Source organism: Chrysochloris asiatica, unplaced genomic scaffold (genome assembly GCF_000296735.1).
Source record: "Chrysochloris asiatica unplaced genomic scaffold, ChrAsi1.0 scaffold00014, whole genome shotgun sequence".
NCBI classification, from domain to species: domain Eukaryota; kingdom Metazoa; phylum Chordata; class Mammalia; order Afrosoricida; family Chrysochloridae; genus Chrysochloris; species Chrysochloris asiatica.
This window is the reverse complement of record NW_006408532.1, coordinates 1,313,097-1,319,913: the sequence shown is the minus strand read 5'-3', so window position 1 is coordinate 1,319,913 and position 6,817 is coordinate 1,313,097. Positions and strand designations below refer to the sequence as shown.

Here is a 6,817-nt window from a genome sequence, read left to right as displayed (position 1 = left end):
AGGATATGAGATTTTGTCTCATGTACTTTGGACATGTTATCTGGAAGGAGCAATCCCTGGAGAAGGACATCATGCTTGGTAAAATGGATTGATACAACGTGTGCCACAGTTAGCTCAAATAGGAATGATTATGAGAATGGTGCAGGATCAGGCAATGTTGTACATAAGGTCACCATGCATTGAAACTAACTTGAGACCACCTAACAATAACAGCAGGCCTATACACATGTAGCTTTGTGACTGGCACATAGTAGACACTCACATTCTGCTTTGCAGTCACCATTACTTTCTGAACTAGAGGAGTAATTAGGTGAATAGTGTTAACAGCAAGTTAGAGTGGGCTTTGCAGTCAGAGAGGCCTAAGCTTAAAGTCTACCTTTTTGCCACTTTCTAACCGGAATCTTAGGCAATACCTTTCTGGGGCTATTTCCTCTTCTGTGAAATGAGGTTAATAAAGTGTACCTTTCAAGATTGATGGGATGATTAACCAAGCTACCTCAGTGCCTGCACTCAATAAGTGGGAGAAGTTACAAGAGCTCCGACAGTTTTGAGTTCTGAGTTGTTCACTAGAATGGACAGATCGCTGTCTCTCTCTTTTTTTCCCTGACTCACTGTCTTATTTCCTCGGAGTGTGTAAATTTTAAGTTTGTTTATAAAGAGTTCCACCGAGAAAGGAAATGTTACAAGTTCAACGACTTGTAGTGATTAGATATTTTATCAAGAAACTTACTGCACATTCATTTTCCCTTTGTTCTCTCTCTGCTGCAGCCTCACAGTTAGCCAAGTTGGCCAGAACTTCACGTTTGTGCTCACTGACATTGACAGCAAACAGAGATTCGGGTTCTGCCGCTTATCTTCAGGAGCGAAGAGCTGCTTCTGTATCTTAAGGTAAGGAAGAATGGCTTTTGGCTATTGGCTAATTCTATGAGACAATGTCAGCGTTTGCGTTGTTCTTCCATAATTAAATTTTCCAGCTGTTCTTTTTAATTTTCCTATCTGCTTCCCACAAGTCACTGCACTTGGGGAGAAGGACTTCAAAATGTTGTTCTTGCACTTTAAGTTCTGCAGATAACTGTATTTATTTATTTGTATCACATCCCTTGGGTGGGAAAGGGATCGTCACTTCTGTGTAGTATGTGGAGGCTGTATAGTCAGCGTGACTTCGGTTCCCCCTGCTGTTATCTGGAGCTGTCAGAAATTAGCCTGTTAGGCTTTTCCTTGGACATTTTGTGTATGTAAGATTATTAATAAAGTATGTGTCTCTAGTTGAGGACGTCTCGCAGACACTGATTGTGTCCTCCTCAAAGTAACACCCTTGCCCTCTTTGGGTCAATGAGTGAGTGAGTGACTGTTTCCCTAACTTGGCTACATCTGAAGATGTTTGAAAAAAAAAAAAAAAGGCAGAATCCTGTAAGAAGAGTTCTTTAGGTCTTCTAAAATCCCCTTCATACACCAGAGCCGCACTTGCTTAATGCTCTGTTTCCTCCTGCCAGAGGGGTAGACGTGTTCGGTGGTGGAAGGATGTGTGTAAATCTGAGTTTGGAACTGCTGGCTCTGTGAGCTCCTGCTGGGAGCTTCCTGAGGGGGAAGTAAAGGCACCTCACACACTCTCCTCTCCATCTGCCTCAGTTAAGTAGGTGTCAGAGGGGCCTGCCTCCTGTCTCTCTCTGCTCATGTGGAGCAGTCTAGGGCAGGACAGCAGGGAGGCGCCCCTGACAAAACCCGGGTCCCCAGTCCTGGGCTTGGGCTAGGGCCTGGGGATAAAAGGCCAGACCCACTATGAATTCCAGAAAAGGATAGTTCTCTGGTGTACTAGTCTGTACTTTCTTTTCCTCAACAACAAAACACCCACCCCCCTCCTCAACCTCATCCCTCAAACTCCTGGGGGAAGTGGGGCTGGGCTGACTATTTGAAGTTGTTTTGGACTGCTATACTTTTACACTTCTCTACACAAGTCAGTGTTATTATTTTTAATCAGTGAAATCAACTCTCTCCAGTGCTACTAGCCAGCCACTGCTGGAAAGACCTTAGGAAGAAGATACAACCGCTCCTTTGTGACATGAAAGTGTGTACAGCTTTTCTCAAGCAAGTAGCCTAGGTCTGAGGATATAAAGAGTCATCTTTTGATTTAGTGGTGTTGGTTCTTTTTTTAAAAAAAGATTTTCTTTTCTATTTATGTCTAATGTTATCTTTTAGTGTTAGCCAGGATACTACATGTTTACATGCAGGCAGTCCCCAGGTTCTGAACTTCCAATTTGTGTAGAATCCATAAATACGAACCTTTCCCCAGAAAGCCTATTATATTAAAATTTCAAGTTACATACAATGGTTTATGATAACATAGAGGAGCTGATTTGATGCATGTGTCAAAACATTATTATTGCTAAAGTATCATGTTAATGATGTTTTTAGTATATCTAGAAATGTTTTTGTTATGTTCTTTATGCATAGAAACATATACTGTGTACTAAGACAAACATTTGACTAACTGATGTTAGATGTGAATTGTATCTAACTGCTCTGACTTAAGTACAAATTCAACATAATGATTTAGGAATGGAACTTGTTGGTAATCCAGGGATTGCCTATATACACGTTGTTGTTGTTATGTGCTGTGGAGTCGGTTCCGACTCATAGCGACCCTGTACAGGGTTTCCGAGGCTGTAAATCTTTACGGGAGCAGAAAGCCTCATCTTTTTCCCTTGGAGTAGCTGGTAGTTTTGAACTGCTGACCTTGAGGTTAACAGCCCAATTTGTAACCACTACGCTACCAGAGCTCCTTTAAATTCACTTAGAGGAGGTAAAGACTTAAATTGAGTTCTTGAACTTTTGTAGATAGGCTCTGTCCCCCAGAACATTTTGGATTACAATGTGTCTTTTTTCCTTTTCATGCTGAGTTGTGAATGTGTGATTCTGTTGTTTGAATTGTGTGTCTAGCATTTACAGTCATAGATTTCATGTTTGTGAGAAGCTAGTTGAATAGCCTCTGTTCTTATGTAGAATGAAAAATAGCAATTGGTGTGTTTTGTGTCTTTTAGAATCTTTTGTATCTTTTAGAACTGTGGAGAAAATTTGGTGGTTTCATTCATTCGCTTATCCTCAGTTAAATGCCTACTATTAGCTAGTTCCTGCTCTTGAGAAGTTTCTAAGACTAGTTGGGGAGATGATGCTCACACAATAGGATGTTACATATTATAAGTCATCCCACGGCAAAGTTTGTCTTACTTTTTCCAGTGCCAGAGGATTGTGGTTAAAAATGGAGTCCTGTGTCAATTCAAGAACATGTATTTTGTGGGCATTAAATATGTGAGGGGGAGCTTTCTTTATCTTATTCAACTGTGCATATATAAAGAACACATATAACATAACTTCCCCTGTGTTTGGCTTGGGAATAATGCTTTGTCAAAGGTTGTTTTGTGTGTGTGTGTGTGTATGTAATATATATATATATATTACATACACACACACACACACACATATACATGTTGTTGTTAAGAGTCAATTTCGACCCATAGTGACCCTGTATAGGGTTTCCAAGGAGCAGCTAGGGAGCTTGAACCACCGACGACCTTGCAGTTCAAACGACTTTGCAGTCTGATGCACTAGCCCACAGCGCCACAACAGGACTCTCTCTCTCTCTCCATATATATATGTATGTATATATATATATACACACACACACACAGACAGTTAAAAAAGAAAAACAAAGCTACCCCCTGTACTGCCCTCCTTCCCCCATTGATTCGGACTCATAGAGACCCTGTATAGGGTTTCCAAGGAGTCGCTGGTAAGCTGAACCGCAGACTTTGTGGTTCAAACCGACCTTGCAGTCTTGTGGGGCCACCATGAATAAAAGGATCTTCTGTTAACCTTGGATATCTGGTTGGTGATATACCCTACAGAGAGTGGGGTGGTCTACCAAAAGAATGAGGGTTGGGTCCAGGTGATTATTAGTGTTGTCTCCTTTCTCTTTTTGCTGCATAGTCAGCCTGGACCTTGAGGTCCAGTTACCCTTCACAGTGTGCTCAGTGCTCTGGCTGAAGTGTGTTGATAAGGCACCCTTTACTTGTACTTTGCATTTCCTCTCAGTCAGGGCATCTCTGTAGGCATAGCCTCCTTTGTTTTAGTTTCTTAGAGTCACCTCTTCTCACTTCTGCCTCTCTCAGCTCAGATACTTCCGAATCCAGATGAGTTCATATACCTTCTCTGCCTTCACCCATCTACCCATACTCAGCCTGTAGACCCCTCCAGCAGAGATAATTATTCCTTCCTGTGCCCTGCACCCCAACATGCTTTGCATACTTCAGTTATGCACTCATAAAGGCTCAGCCTTCTGTTCTTTTTCTCCTATTGGACTGCTAACTCTTTAGGAGTAAAGGCAGTTAATCAATGTTGTATCCCCCCAGCATATAGTGTACATGATTTTCAGAGAAAAGGAGACACATTACAAATGGAAAAGCAGGGTTCCCAAGGCTCTGAGTGAAAGGACAGTGTCTCATGAGGCACTAGTTCAAAGAGAAAATATGAAATGTGGTTATTGGCAGTAGCGTAGTTCATATTGCCAAACTCATTTCATATTAGTTGTAAGAAGTGCATCTTTGAATCTCACAGTGGCAGTCCAATGTTTAGTGATAAGAATTGTGTCCATAAAGGATTATACAACAAATATCCTAAAATTTAAACTTAATTTCATAATGAAAGATTCTTGAGCATCCTTTATACAATTTCATTTATTTATAAAGTTCATTTTTATTGTCTCCTATCCCCACAAGAATGAAAAGCTTCCTTAAGGCAGCAGATTTGTATACTTTTGTGTGTGTGTATATTCAAAGTTTTTCATGAATGTCTGCACATAGTAGGTACCCACTCAGCAATGCTTGTTTGATGCAAGAATGAATCTTTGGGAAAACCTTTGTTTAAGAAAAAAATTTGAAAAGTTATTCTGAACTCTTATCATCAGCTAATCTTCACAGGAATGTAGCTACTAAAGTATTTATAAAGATAGGCACTGGCCCACAAGGTTGGCAATTCAAACCCAGCAGCCACTCTCAGAAACCCTGTACAGGGTTGTTATTAGTCAGAACTGACTCTGTGATACTTACTACAAATGAGGCAGAATCAACTTGATAGTAGTAAGTTAAGTTTGACTTTTTTTGGATAACATGGGGTCCTGGTGTGATGCTGAAGCACTGGACTGATAATCACATAGTCAGAGGTTCAACCCCAACAGCCGCTCCTCAGAAACCCTATATGGGATTGCTTTGAGTAGTAACAGACTCGATGGCACTTAACAACAACAGTAACAATAGTTTTTGGGTAAATTAGTCATTCTTCATTTTATACCCAGGAATGTAAGAGTATTTTAAGATTTTCAGGTAACACTGAGTCTGATGTGATACAAATATTGAAATTTTCACTATTATAGAACACAGAGACTTAGAACCAAGGTTTTTTCCTGCCTTCCAAATTACCCAAATGGCATGTGCTCCATCATGGCCAAGTTGTAATGAAATGTGTTATTTTTATAGCCAACTTTTCTGGTTTGGAATGAGCAGAATGAGCACAAGAGTTCAGTTGTAACTTTGAGGGGCAATAGGAGATATTCCATACAATAACTTCTGTAGTTCTTATAAAGGAACTTTGAAAATACTTAACAATTTTCTCCTTTATATTTAAGAATCTTATTTAAGCTTTTAAGAATGCTTGAGTAATTATCCTTATACCCAAATAATACTGTTTGAAACATAATATATATTTTGGGAGGAAATAACACTTTTCCCCCATCAAATCTAAATTATTTTAGTTTAGGATTTTAAAACTTTTATTTGGTTAGTAACTTTTATTTGACTTTTTAGTTTGGTTAATGAGTACTAATATATACCTGGATCGAGCAATTGAGAACACCTACTCTTTGGCCTTTTTTTTGACTACCAAAAACCCCAAACACAACAAACCACCACACTCACTGCCATCGAGGTCATTCTGACTCCTAATGACCCTATAGGACAGAGTAGAACTGCTCCTTAGGGTTTTGGAGGCTGCCAATTTTTTTCAGAAGCAGACAGCCTTGTCTTTCTCTCTTGGAGCTGCTGGTGGGTTTGAACCACCAACCTTGTGGTGAGTAGCCCAACACTTAACCCACTGTGTCATAAAGGCTCCTTTATGTGCCTCAAGGCCCCTTAAAATAGATAGAAAGATCTAGTCCTAGCTCCTCTTTCACATATCTTGCTCATTCAAGATATTGATGCGCTGAACTTTGTATTACAAAATGAAAACAATGTTCTTATGTACTTTTTTGGTTATTTACCAAATAAAAAATGGAATATGCTTCTGGATCCACTGTCTTTATATCACTGCTGAGTTTGATGTCTACCCCCTGTTTTATTTCATCTTTATTCTGTTTTATTTAAAACCAGTACTGCTTTAGGAACCTCTCAACCTTTGAGAAGTGAAGTAGACAAATAGCTAGAATATAACGTGCTAAGTGCTATTTTAAATAAACATTGGCGTGAGGTTCTCTGGGGTCACAGAGGAGGCAGCACCCACTTCTGACTTGGAGAGTCAGAGGAAGTGGTGCTGGTGGGGTCTAGTTAAACTGAGTTTTACAGAGTAAGTAATGGGAGAAAGGCTCAAAAGGCCCCTGGAGAAGACCTAGATGGCCAGCAGTGTGGCATGACCTGGGGACTCTTGGGCCCAGAGTCAGTAACATAGCCACAGAGGACTAGAATGGAGAGTGAGGCGTCCGGCTGATAAGAAGAGAGGGCATATGCATAAGAACACCCACACTTGCAGATAATACCCACTTATCCTGGCTTCA

At 40.3% G+C, this 6,817-nt stretch overlaps 1 protein-coding gene across 1 annotated transcript in view; it reads left to right on the top strand.

Moving 5' to 3' along the window:
* Positions 1-787: 787 nt before the first annotated feature.
* The window catches only part of DENND1A (DENN/MADD domain containing 1A), a 469,777-nt gene continuing 463,747 nt past the window's right edge, over positions 788-6,817 (top strand). Inside the window, exon 1 of the mRNA XM_006834747.1 lies at positions 788-888. The gene's annotated coding sequence lies outside the window, so the exon portion shown is untranslated. The remainder of the gene's footprint in view (positions 889-6,817) is intronic.